At 30.8% G+C, this 12,317-nt stretch overlaps 1 protein-coding gene across 2 annotated transcripts in view; it reads right to left on the reverse strand.

Moving 5' to 3' along the window:
• Positions 1-4,729, reverse strand: part of LOC127729350 (uncharacterized) — a 101,154-nt gene extending 96,425 nt beyond the window's left edge. For both annotated transcript variants that reach the window (XM_052237124.1, XM_052237123.1), the window contains exon 1: positions 4,583-4,729. The gene's annotated coding sequence lies outside the window, so the exon portion shown is untranslated. The remainder of the gene's footprint in view (positions 1-4,582) is intronic.
• Positions 4,730-12,317: the final 7,588 nt, after the last annotated feature.

The raw sequence follows: 12,317 nt of genomic DNA on the forward strand, positions 1-12,317 counted from the left end.
TTCTATAAAACAAAACTTCTAGCTTATCCTGACTGGAATGTTCAAAGTCCCATCAAAAAGACTTTTTTCACAAAACGAATTAACATTCCGATCTTACTTGGCTCCCAGTCCATTAAATAACCAACAATTGTAGTCGTGTTTTATATCGTCGTCCTTAAATAAGGTCATATGCTTTTTCTTATAATTACTTGAATACAAAAATTACACAGAAAATTAGATAAAGTATCCCTAACATAAATGTATATACATTTCTTGATATTTTCCTTTGATTAATGTGTAAATCATTTTTCTACAATTAGAATTCAGAATTAAAAGAATATTTACATCATGTTAATACGTCATCATATTTATATTCCAAACATTGATAGTCAGTTGGTCTATTTTGGTTGATAAAAAGACATTCATTAAAGTTGTTATTTATGTCAAGATAAAATACGTGATATACGTCAGATAAGTATGTAATGGTAATTTGCCAATATTGACCATCAGTATATCTGATGTTAGTATCGAGTTGAAGACAGCAGATGTTGGTGTTATTAACAAACTGATTGAATGTATTGAAATTGATCTTAAATACTTCAGTACTTAACTCAATTGAATTTTGTCCTAAGTTGGCTATTTGTGAACGGGCATATCTTGTAAATCAATATAGTTGCTGTGTGGGACTTTATGAGTACAGATGATCAAACGAGTTTTAGAACTTACTAACCTGGAACAGATAATTTCGATTTTCAATATTCCAGAACTGTTTTACACTACCTTGCCTACAGTCAAATGATTTCCCTCTCTTTTTCGTGCATTACAATATTATCACATCTTATATTTTTCTTTTATGATGCAAAAATCATATGAAAAAACACGGTTTAATTCATTTAGATATAATAAGTGCATGAGAACGTACGATGACTGCATTGTAAGGCGCATGCCGTATGCGATTTTTGTGGAAAGACTTTATATTTAAACCCTCTTTCTGAAGGTACATACTTAGAACGTTGTCAGTACGAGACACTTTTTTTTGTCTTTTCGAAAACAAATGGAAAGTTTTTGATATTTCTTATGTGCACGTTTTAATATAATGTTTCAAAGGGCTTGCCTTTGTATTTCTTGGTTTTCAAAACCAAATGTACGATTCTACGTCGTTTTAAGATTAGAAGATATAAAATTTGTAAATTTCGCAAATATTCATACGTTGAAATATTTCAACATTTATGTCATATGCAAATGACAGAAACGAGGATAAAAACAGCAAGGATTAGATACACATTATTCAAAATAACTGAATAATAATTTGTCAATGAATAAGTAACTTATTAAAAAACTGTACACGCTTACATCCGAATAGCACCGTACAACTTAGCATATCAAAGCTCTCTGATGCTAATCTTCTTGTACAAGGAGAGGAGAAAGATACCAAAGGGACATTTAAATCCATAAATCGAATATAAACTGGCAACGTCATGGCAAAAAAAATGAAAAGCCCAAAAGACAAATAACAGTGTACAAACCACCACATAGAAAATTAAAGACTAAGCACCATGAATTCCACCCAAAACCGGCAAGGTAAGCAGGATACAAGGACTGTGATAACAGTCATTGGAAATTTATAAAAAAAAATACATTTCAAATATTTTAGGACTAGAATTCAGATGCAAGTGATGTAATATTCGATATAAATAGTGATCTTATTTCAAACATCGTTTAAAAAAAATGGGAGTAGGGTCTAATCAGATGAAAAATTATCAGTCTTTCCTTTTAAAAGTTACAAAGAGACCATAAGCAATCACATAACCTAGGATTATTCTTTCAATCCAAGTTTGAAAGTTATCAATTGGTTCTGTCATTACATATTAAGATATGAGTTATTTCTTTTTCAAACTCGCCCAAAAATAAAATTGAAATTTGTTATTCTGTTTAAATACGTTCTTGAGAGTGACGACAACAGTGTTGTTGTTGAATCCATGGATTGCATCTAAATGTTATAAAAACTCTGTAAATAAATTTGATGAATATACTTATGGTTTTATCTTTCTAAATTTAATTGGCTAGTCATAAAAAATGAAAAGTTTTGAGATCACCCCTAGTTTTTGGTAGGGATCGTATTGCTCAGTCTTTAGTTGTCTATGTTGTGTTTTATGTACTGATGTTTGTCTAATGGTCTTTTAATTTTTTTGCCATGGCGTTGTCAGTTTATTTTCGACTAATGAATTTGAATGTCCCTATGACTCGGTTTACTCGAAGTCACTCACCCACTTCTTTAAAAATAAAAATTGAGGAAATATTTTTTTTTCGAAACTAAACTGAGGGAAATATTGCATGGTTAATACATTCTTTAATTATTTTTTCACCCAAACATTTAGATGTGCATGTCTATAGTGACTACAAAAACTTTCCCGATGAAAAGAAAGAAAATGCCTTACTTTATCGGCGTACAACGTCAAATGTCGGCGTTACTATCTGATCAAAATATCGTGCGTAACATCACATCTTTACTATGATGACAATGGGATCATGGGTTATTATGTGATTTATCTGTGTGAAAATTGTCAAGCTGGATTTGATATGATCGCCGGTTGTTTAGTTTGATGGTATTTCTTAACTGTATGACATTTTATTATTTGTTGGGTATTATTATCTACAAAAAATGTTGTTTAATTCATTGGGGTAACGAAATACCTAATGCTACATACCTGAAATCATTCCAAAAGCAATAATGCTGTCCTGAAGTGTAGAAACCCAAGAAAATATTTTTCTATATTCACCCACATTTTCTAATTTTTGGGTTTGTGATTGTAAACGTGTACTTTAAATATATAATCATTGCTTTCCATTTGTTCAAATCCTTAGAAAGACGTTTATGGTGAGCAATTGATTAATTAAATGTTTATCATTCTATGTTAAACAAAAGTAGTTAAAATACTTGGTACATACCGTACAATACTATATGAAATGTAACTTAACTTTTCAGAGATCGAACTAAATGTTTTCAGTAATTAAATATCAGACAGATTGCTTGAAGTTGCTTCAGTATTTTTTTATTTAACTTTTTGTAGTCGAAGAAAACATCAATTTCCAGCTTTGATAAACTTCAAAGTATTTTCACAATATACCGGCAATATATCTGTAACTATTTGCGTTCAGTCAGATGCTTCAAAGGGTTAGGAGTCGTACCATAAATATGTTATTGATTTTCTATTTCATATGGTTTTCTATAACCGGCGAAAAGAACCATTGAAAATGAAGAAAAAAAACATTTCGCTCATTTTAAGTTGGCCGAGTAATTGCAGATCACAAGCATTCTATGCACAATCATATGACATAAAAGTATTAACAAAAATACCGAATTTCAAGGTGAATTAAAAAAGGCGAATTCAATAAAACCTGACAAAGTCAAACGCTTGACTACATCAACCAACGGAACTACTGGAAAACAAATGTCATATTCCTGGCTTGATATATACATGCCTTTTTAAATGAAATCACTAACAAAAATTCATCGAAATTTTCTTTTGATATAATTATATCATTACGATGGAGTAATGGCAGATTGTATTTTGTTTGACGTTGTTAACATGCTTCTTATCGGCGTTGTGGTAATGTAACTTGTGCAAAAGCCCTTTTAAAAAATGTTCTCTAAATATTTTATATTCTGAAGTGCCCTAACTCCTACATATATATTCAATCTTTGAATTCGACTGCGATAAAGGCAAAATACATCTTAAATATACATTTCACTGAAATCCATAAGTATAATGCAGAAGTCAATTTATTAGTTGGAATGTATCAAATAAATGTCAAAAATTCCAAATAGGTATTGATGAAATTTCTACATGACTACATTAGCATTGTACTATTTTCTTAGAAATACTGACAATTTGCCATCCATAACTCTAATCTAGTCGAAATTTCTATTGTGATCTTTATCAATGCCTATAGAAAGATAATTATTCTCTTTCCATAACGTTGTATGCGATACCTCATCTGAGCTCAAAACAGATAAACAAAGTCAAGCAACTGTAATTTCAATGAGTATTGTCATAATTCAGCATGCAATTCATGCTGTAAAACGCTTGATTACACAGGAGAATTGAGATTTTTTTCTCGAAATAAATTATTTACTTGCTTATAATAAGTGCAATTTCTGCCAGATATGAAGAATATAAGCTAAATGACTGAAAACTTCTTTAGATATACTTTCTTGTGATAAGTCTTTACATTATACATCTTAAATAGATGGATTTGGCTATTTTTTTAGGTTCTTTTTGGTCATATAGCTATTCAACTGTTCTTATACATTCTTGGCTTTCAAACATTTGGCTTTGAGCGTTCCTGATGAAGGTAAATCCAGGAAAGCGCTTCGGGCGCATGAAATTAATTAAGTGTTGTTTTAATTTTTTAAATGTAATTTAACGATACATGCAATGAAATATAACAATACATAACGATAAAAAGTTAAAAAGAAATAAAAAGATGTGATATGAGTGCCAATGAGACAACTCTCCATCCAAGTCACAATTTGTAAAAGTAAAAATCTGAAAGGGAAACCCATCTATAAGCGGTAAGAAAAATGCATAGTGCTTATTACCTGTCCTGTCTAATGATTATCCTTAATAATAACCCCGTTACAGTAATTCTCCTGGGGTATCGACAAACTTAATAAAATATATTATTAATTTTTGTTATATACATTAAAATATACAATGAACGACAGCTGTGTTCTCATCAATCTGCTTAAAGATGCTTTAAAATTATTTACTGAGATGATAGACATGCTTTTTATGAAAAAGGGCGGAGTTTATTTGATCTTTGTGTAATTCCCTATCTATTTTCATCAACACATACATTAACTGACTAGTATATCTATATGGCCGGTATATCAAAACTAAACAAGGAGATATGGAATTGTCAAATTCTATCTGTGTTTTTTCTTGTTTTTTTTTGTCAATAAAATGGTAACACTGATATTTACCTGTAATTTTCTCAAATCTAAATCGAAAGATTGTCCATACAGTTTTCAGAGCGTTGAAACAAAATGGTGGGGATTGTTTGATTGATTGCTTGTACTTCCCTAACCTCCAGTTGCAAATGTTTTATGCAATTTCAAGACGATAGAATGGAACATTTTCTTATATATTTTTTTTCTTCCAGTAAATCCTTACGTGACCTACCGAAGTAGACTTATCACCGGGTTTGTACTAACATGAGCAACACGACGGGTGCCACATATGGAGCAGAATCTGCTTACCCTTTCGGAACACCTATGATCACCCTGAGTTTTTGGTGGGGTTTGTGTTGCTCGGTCTTTAGTTTTCTATGTTGTGTTTCGTGTACTATTGTTTGTCTGTTTGTCAGTTGGTATTTTTCTGTTTTAGCCATGGCATTGTCAGTTTTCGGCTTATGAGTTTTAATGTCCCTTTGGTATTTTTGCCTCTTTTTTACGGTAAAGTTTATATGAACGAAAATGGGTATTCGTACAAAAAAAACCAAAAAAACTCCATCATTTAAAAATCGCAAATGGAAAATTATTAAAAGAATCAGACCATGATTGAAGAACATTCGTATGATAAAAAATAAGCACCATACGAAGTATTGCTACAATAGGCTGAATGTAGTAAGATATTTATCTTAACTTGGAATGGTACCTTAATTTTAATTCCAGTTCTCAAATATTTGAAAAATCTTATTCACGTTTTTCCAACAAGGGCAAAACAAAATATAAGTTTGGTGATTATATAACAAATAAGGACATACGATACAGTTACAAAGGGAGTTTATGACCAGACCTGGGGTCAATTACATTGGAATGTAATTAATTAAATTACACATTACATTGCAAAAATGATCAATTGCTCTAATTACCATTACACAGTTTTTGAAATATAATTAATTAAATTACAATTACTTTACTAAAGTATTTGTAATTTAATTAATGATTAAATTACACATTACATTTTATCACAATTTTATTAAACAATATGTTATGTACAATATATATATATATATATATATAGCACGTGTAAATTAAATAAACATGTAAGCTTAGAACACAGTTTTAGCATTGCATTTGATTATCATTAGTATGGTCTTAACACTTTGCCAGCAATATTAAATAGTCTTTAGGCAGGAGCTGATGTAGCAGGTATTGCTAGATGCTTTCTGGCTAATGTTTAAAGAAGAGGGAATTTGTTGCTATTAACTTCCAATACATTAAGTGGTTTTCTGACATTTCTGTGCATGGTTCAGAAATGTAGTCATTAACTTAATCTAAATAAAAAATTATGAATAAATTACAAATCACCCCATTTTTTTTCCTTTACAAATATTTAAAAATATGCTTGTCACAATACTGAAAATAGTTGTGGTACAAAAATTGTAGAATGTTTATATATTTGCAATATTTGGCTAGTTGGATAAAATACATATGTGTAAATCTGATTAATTGCCATTTGTTAAACAACAGCTAAATGAACTGTCTAAGAAAAAAATATTCAACAGTGTTCATACATTTTCTTGACCATACATACATGTATTGTTGGTATATACATGTATAGTATAAGGCCTAATAAACAAGGTGATTAATTAATAATCAATCTATTTAGATAAAAATCTTTCTTAAAAACTGAACAACACTAAGATATCATTCTCACAAATGTATATCTTAATTATAAGACTTAAGCAAACATTTCTGCATGTCAAATAAACATCAAAACTTAAGAATAAATAACAGATATGTGTATTAAAAAATATGTACCTGAAATATTAATATTTGTGAAATAAATATTATTTTACAATTAATATTAACATAATTTGTTATCATTAACACCAAAAAGGTAAATGTAATTGAAAGATAATTGAAAAGTAATTTAGCATTACATGCTTTTTTCATTGTAATTAATTAAATTACCATTACATGTAATTTAAAAAATTACACATTACATTCAATAATATGGAAAATTGTAATGCATTACACTTAATTACCATTACATTTTCAATTGTTCCATCTCTGGTAATGACATCGCTAACGTAAAATGTTATTTTTCGCGACGTCAAACTGTGACTTATTGGGAAAAGATACATTTTTCGACTGATTACATCTATTGCTTGTAAAACGAGTGCATGGACCCTTCTTTTTAAAAATGACTTTTGACTTGATTATGTATGACGATTATTTGTACCGCAACGTTTTTTTAATTAGATAAATATACAGCAAAATAAGGCGGTTTTGGTTTTAAATCATAAAAATTCAATAAAAAAGTATTATTCCAAAGAATTGTTACACAAATTAAGAGCATACTTATGTAAAGAAGATAATCCAAATGCTTTTACAAAAATCCGCGTAGGTTTATTTTTTTGAAACAAAAATTGAGTATGTCTGTCCAATGGATAGAAATGTCCAAGAAACCTAAATTTTGAGTATTTTTTTTAAATTTCGACTCCATTTATCTCATAGCACATGAAGGTATATTTTTTTTATTCAATATTTAAATATACTAGGTGAAAAAATACTTTCTACTCACACTTTCGTCACAAATTCATCGTGCAATCAAAACTATATCGTGTGCCCTTAAAATTGATGTGCTGGGGAAATATAGTTCGACCTGTATATGATGTGTAATAAAATTTTCATATCATATCTTTTTAAATGTATATCGAATGATGAATAAATTCAGAAAAATATAAAAAGAAATGATACAAAGTCTAAAAATTACAATCTCTCGATCTCATGTAAAAAATATATATAAGCTGGGGAAACAATGTCATATTTTTTCAAAAAATAAATTTATATCTTATTAAAAAAATGTAATTATATGTTTTAAAAAATATAAGATAAGTTTAATATTTTTTTTCTAAATTATTAAAAAAAATCATAAATAATTTTAAATTAAGGCGACAGGAGTTTACCGTTATTTAAATCTCGTTAATCAATTAGGAACAGACGAGTGACAGAAATTCAGGGAATCGCATGAACTCCAAAAGGAGCTAGAACTAGCCGTGCGAACTCACACTCAGTAAAAATGTAACAATCTGGAATACAGATCAGACAACTATACTGATATCTAAAGATCTAATATCCAAGACCGTGAAAACAAGTCAATATAGAGTTGAGACACCGACACATTGTATCGGTCAACCAATTTGCGATACTGACCATAAAACTTATGTAGTGTCGATTTCAGTCGTTCTTCCTCACAACTCTGTAGGAACAGTTTTTGTGTAAGGAACACACCCCTGTACATGAATTCCGTAAAGCGTGACCATACACGAGCGTAACGTATTAACAGATATTTGTAAACACCATACGATGTAGCAGAGGTTATGTTATGTGACAAACGGAAAGTTCAATTCATCACGTTTGTCAAAGATTCTAGTATGAAATCGTCTATATGTGTCCATATCGAGGAAAGGATTAAGATATGAAGCAGACCTTCTTCTTTCGGTCGTAACCTTAATTTCAAGTTTATTTGTATATATAAGATGCAACCACTCATTGAAGTCTGGGTATGTAGAACATTAGAACTCATTCCAATCAATTAATAAGTTTATATTATTATCACGTAAATTTCGTACCATAATGTGAAACGTGCAAAAACCAAGTCTTACAAACTAAGCAGTGGGTGAAGAGTGCTTGTCATCAACAACTTCAGCTTACAGAGGAGTTATCTACACTGACTTTAAGACAGCTATCCGCAGTTTCACCAACAACCATTTGCCAACGTGACCTTTGCAGACTGCTTCACCATTCTTAATGCGGCATCAGAAGAAAGAAACCGAAACTGCCATCACTGACAAAGACTGCAGTGGTAAGACGTGCAGAAGTTCACCATTTGTCGACTAGAGCTAGTTGAAGACGTATTGTCTACTTTATTTGAAGATGAAGACGGTATTGCCATCTTCACGACAGCTTTTTGAGATTATGTAACCGAGTACGGGTTAGAAGGAAACAACTGTCAGCAATGGATCCACGAACCAACAACCACTAAGAGTGGTTTCATAACAAACTCAAGAAACAAATCAAAGACGCACACCAAAACCATCTACTTACTGAAAGGGTTTACTTCTGAAAGCTCAGGCCAACACAGAACCCAACCATATATAGCTCTCATCTAGGGCTAACGACCCATTTCGATGAAATACCAGAAAAAGCAGATAACATCTACTGTAAACGTCAAAATAGCGATTTCTTTAAGGATTATGTATCGTTCAAGATTACGCCTATCAAACCACCTTTCTCTTCAAGTTAGAATTTTGACTGTAGTGTAGTGTCTTGTGTAGTTTTTCGAACTTTAGAAAACTATGTTGTTTAATTATTTCAAATTCTTGTATTTATGTGTTACTCGTATGTTTATTAAGATATTCTTGTGGTTAATAAAATGCGTTTTATTTTATTTTTTATATTAAGACTGAATTATATTTGTCTAATGCTATTTGTGTATTTCATTGCATGACGTTGGATAATGAACGTATATACTTTCCCTTACAATATTATTACAGTGTCATTTTGATAAAAACAAAATCTTCCAAGTTTTTAGTTGTTTTTCTGTCATATGATTTATTTGATTAATGATATTTGAAGAAATGAAATCACATTAGATTCACTACAACTCTCATTATAGGTAAAATCTATTAATCCTTATTACCTAATAATAACGTTTCTCCAACAAGAAATTATTCACCTACAATTATTATATACAAAAATTTCAAAATATCAATGCTTACCTATTTTGACAACGTACTCTAATTAGGACATCTAAAATTGTTTTTTTTAAATATTTTTGTTTTGGCTCAGAGCATTTTTTTACAGTTTTTATACTCTAATCAGCAGCATATTAGCTTTCCTATTGCATTTTTAGCTCTGTGCTGATTTATGCTTTTATTGGTCATTTTTATTATCCTGCCTTCTATATGTTTACCCATGAGCGTATCTTGTTAAAATTATTTTTTTAAATCCACATAATACATAATGAATTAGCATTCGACCACTTCCTTACATTTCTATGTTTATGGATTTTCTTATAACATAAAAATCCGTTACATAATCGGGTTTTTTTATCTTATGATTTACATCGCCTTTGTACTGGAATGTGTTCGTTTTACACGTAAATTCTGCAGCTGATTAAAACAGTTTGTACAAACACCCTTCAGGCAAAGTTATCCGAATAATCCACTCACCTCGATCACTCTAAACACGTAAGTAGATAGAGGATGCTAAATTATTTGACTTATAGGCAAAGTTGCTCTAAAGACAGCTATGATAATCTCAAACTATATATATATATTATATACATAATTACTCTAAATATCAGCACAACAATGTTAAATCTGTAAATTTGCGGAAGCAACTTTTTGTTCTTCCCTTCCCGGGATTCGAACTCATGATATTGGGATATCGGGACAACACCGCCTGCACTGTGTCCAGCGCTCTACACCACTCGGCCACCTAGACTGAACTAAAAATTCAGCTTTCGGTGGCCTAGTGTTACCTTTCCTCGTCAGTAGAATCTAGAGTTGTAACACAGTACATGATATATTAGGTATGAAGATGGAATTGATTGCAGATTAGCTAAATCATCTGAATGGAAATGGGGAATGTGTCAAAGAGACAACAACCCGACCAAAAAGCAGAAAACAGCCGAAGGTCACCAATGGGTCTTCAACACAGCGAGAAAACCCCGCATCCGGAGGTGGGCTTCAGCTGACACCTAAACAAAAATGTGTACTAGTTCAATGAAAATGGACGTCACACTAAACTCCAAAACATATAAATGAACTAAAATTAAAAAACATACAAGACTTACAAAGGCCAGAGGCTCCTGACTTGGGACAGGCGCAAAAATGCGGCGGGGTTAAACATGTTTTGTGAGATCTCAAACCTCCCCCTATACCTCTATCCAATGTAGAATAAACAAACACATAAATACTTATTTCTGTGACTGCATCTTACGATCCTTTACTACAGATAATTTAGTGTATCACCTTCACTGGTGATCCAATCGATGGATCTGTCGTAGAGTTGTCACTTGTTTAGACGTTATTATATATATATATATATATATATATATATATATATATAAACAGCTTATCAATGGTCTTTCAAACTGGAGAATATATATATATATATGTCAGCAGGGTTTGAGAACATCAGTTGTTCGACCTGTTAGTCGAATGCGTTTTGTTAAAATAGACTTTTTCACTTTTTTTTGGTCTTTTGGAAATTGTTGTTTGTGCTGTATTTAGACCCCTCTACCAAGCAATTTGTTTTACATGCACACGTATAAAAATTGCGGTTTTTATCCAACGCAATCATAGGTTTGAACGTTGTTTTCAATTTAGACTTTTATATATATATATATATATATACAAGGCTAAATTGAAAACAACGTTCAAAACTAAGATTGCATTAGATAAAAACCGCATTTTTTATGCGTGTGCAAAATGGATCTTAAATATTAATTTAATACCAAACAAAAAACAATAAACTTGCGAAAAAGATGGTATACCGCAAACATGAGGAGCAACAATTGAATATATATATATTGCTGCCAAAACGTTGATTCTTCAACGTACCTGGTAAAAAGGTATTACGGCAGATACTTAGGGATATTCAAAACTCAAAAGTCAAAGATAAACTGACAACACCATGTCTTAAAAACGAAATATAAAAAGACAAAACAAGTTCACAAGACACTACATAGAAAACCCTATTTGATGAAGTTTATTTTGGAAACGCGTGCACGTTTAATTATGTGTATATATCTACGTATTACTATACATATATAAATTTCTGATTTTTGTTTTGTTTCTATGCTCCCTTTTTCACTTTTCAAATTGTTTTATTTCAAGCTTAGTGTCATATAAATCGCAAATTACATAAGATGTTCTTGGAGCTTTTTAAAATAAAACAAAAAAAGGTTCACCGGGGGTAATCCTACTGAACATACATTGTAAGGCATCGTTATCGTTTAAAATATATTGTAAAAAAATTGAAAAACTAGTGGCTCGGTAAAAATTCATGCACTTACTACAAGACATGTTAGATAAATGTTTACAATTGACAATTGAGAGTCGAGAGTCTAGAATTGAGACATTCAAATAAGGGATCATCTCAAAAGTATTAATTTAATTGATTAATAACTCGGCACGCCAATGGCTTTTTTAACATTGCTTTAGATAGATATAAAAACATTGTGAGTGATGGCCTTACCACTTTTTTTTCTTAAGAAAACAACACGTTACAAATTTGATTCGTCCGAAGCGGTTTTCTAGATTTACCTTAACATGCTTATTAGTAAGTTGGTTAGATGTTTGGTGGGAGCATAACA

This window comes from Mytilus californianus, unplaced genomic scaffold (genome assembly GCF_021869535.1).
Source record: "Mytilus californianus isolate M0D057914Y unplaced genomic scaffold, xbMytCali1.0.p SCAF_2, whole genome shotgun sequence".
NCBI lineage: Eukaryota > Metazoa > Mollusca > Bivalvia > Mytilida > Mytilidae > Mytilus > Mytilus californianus.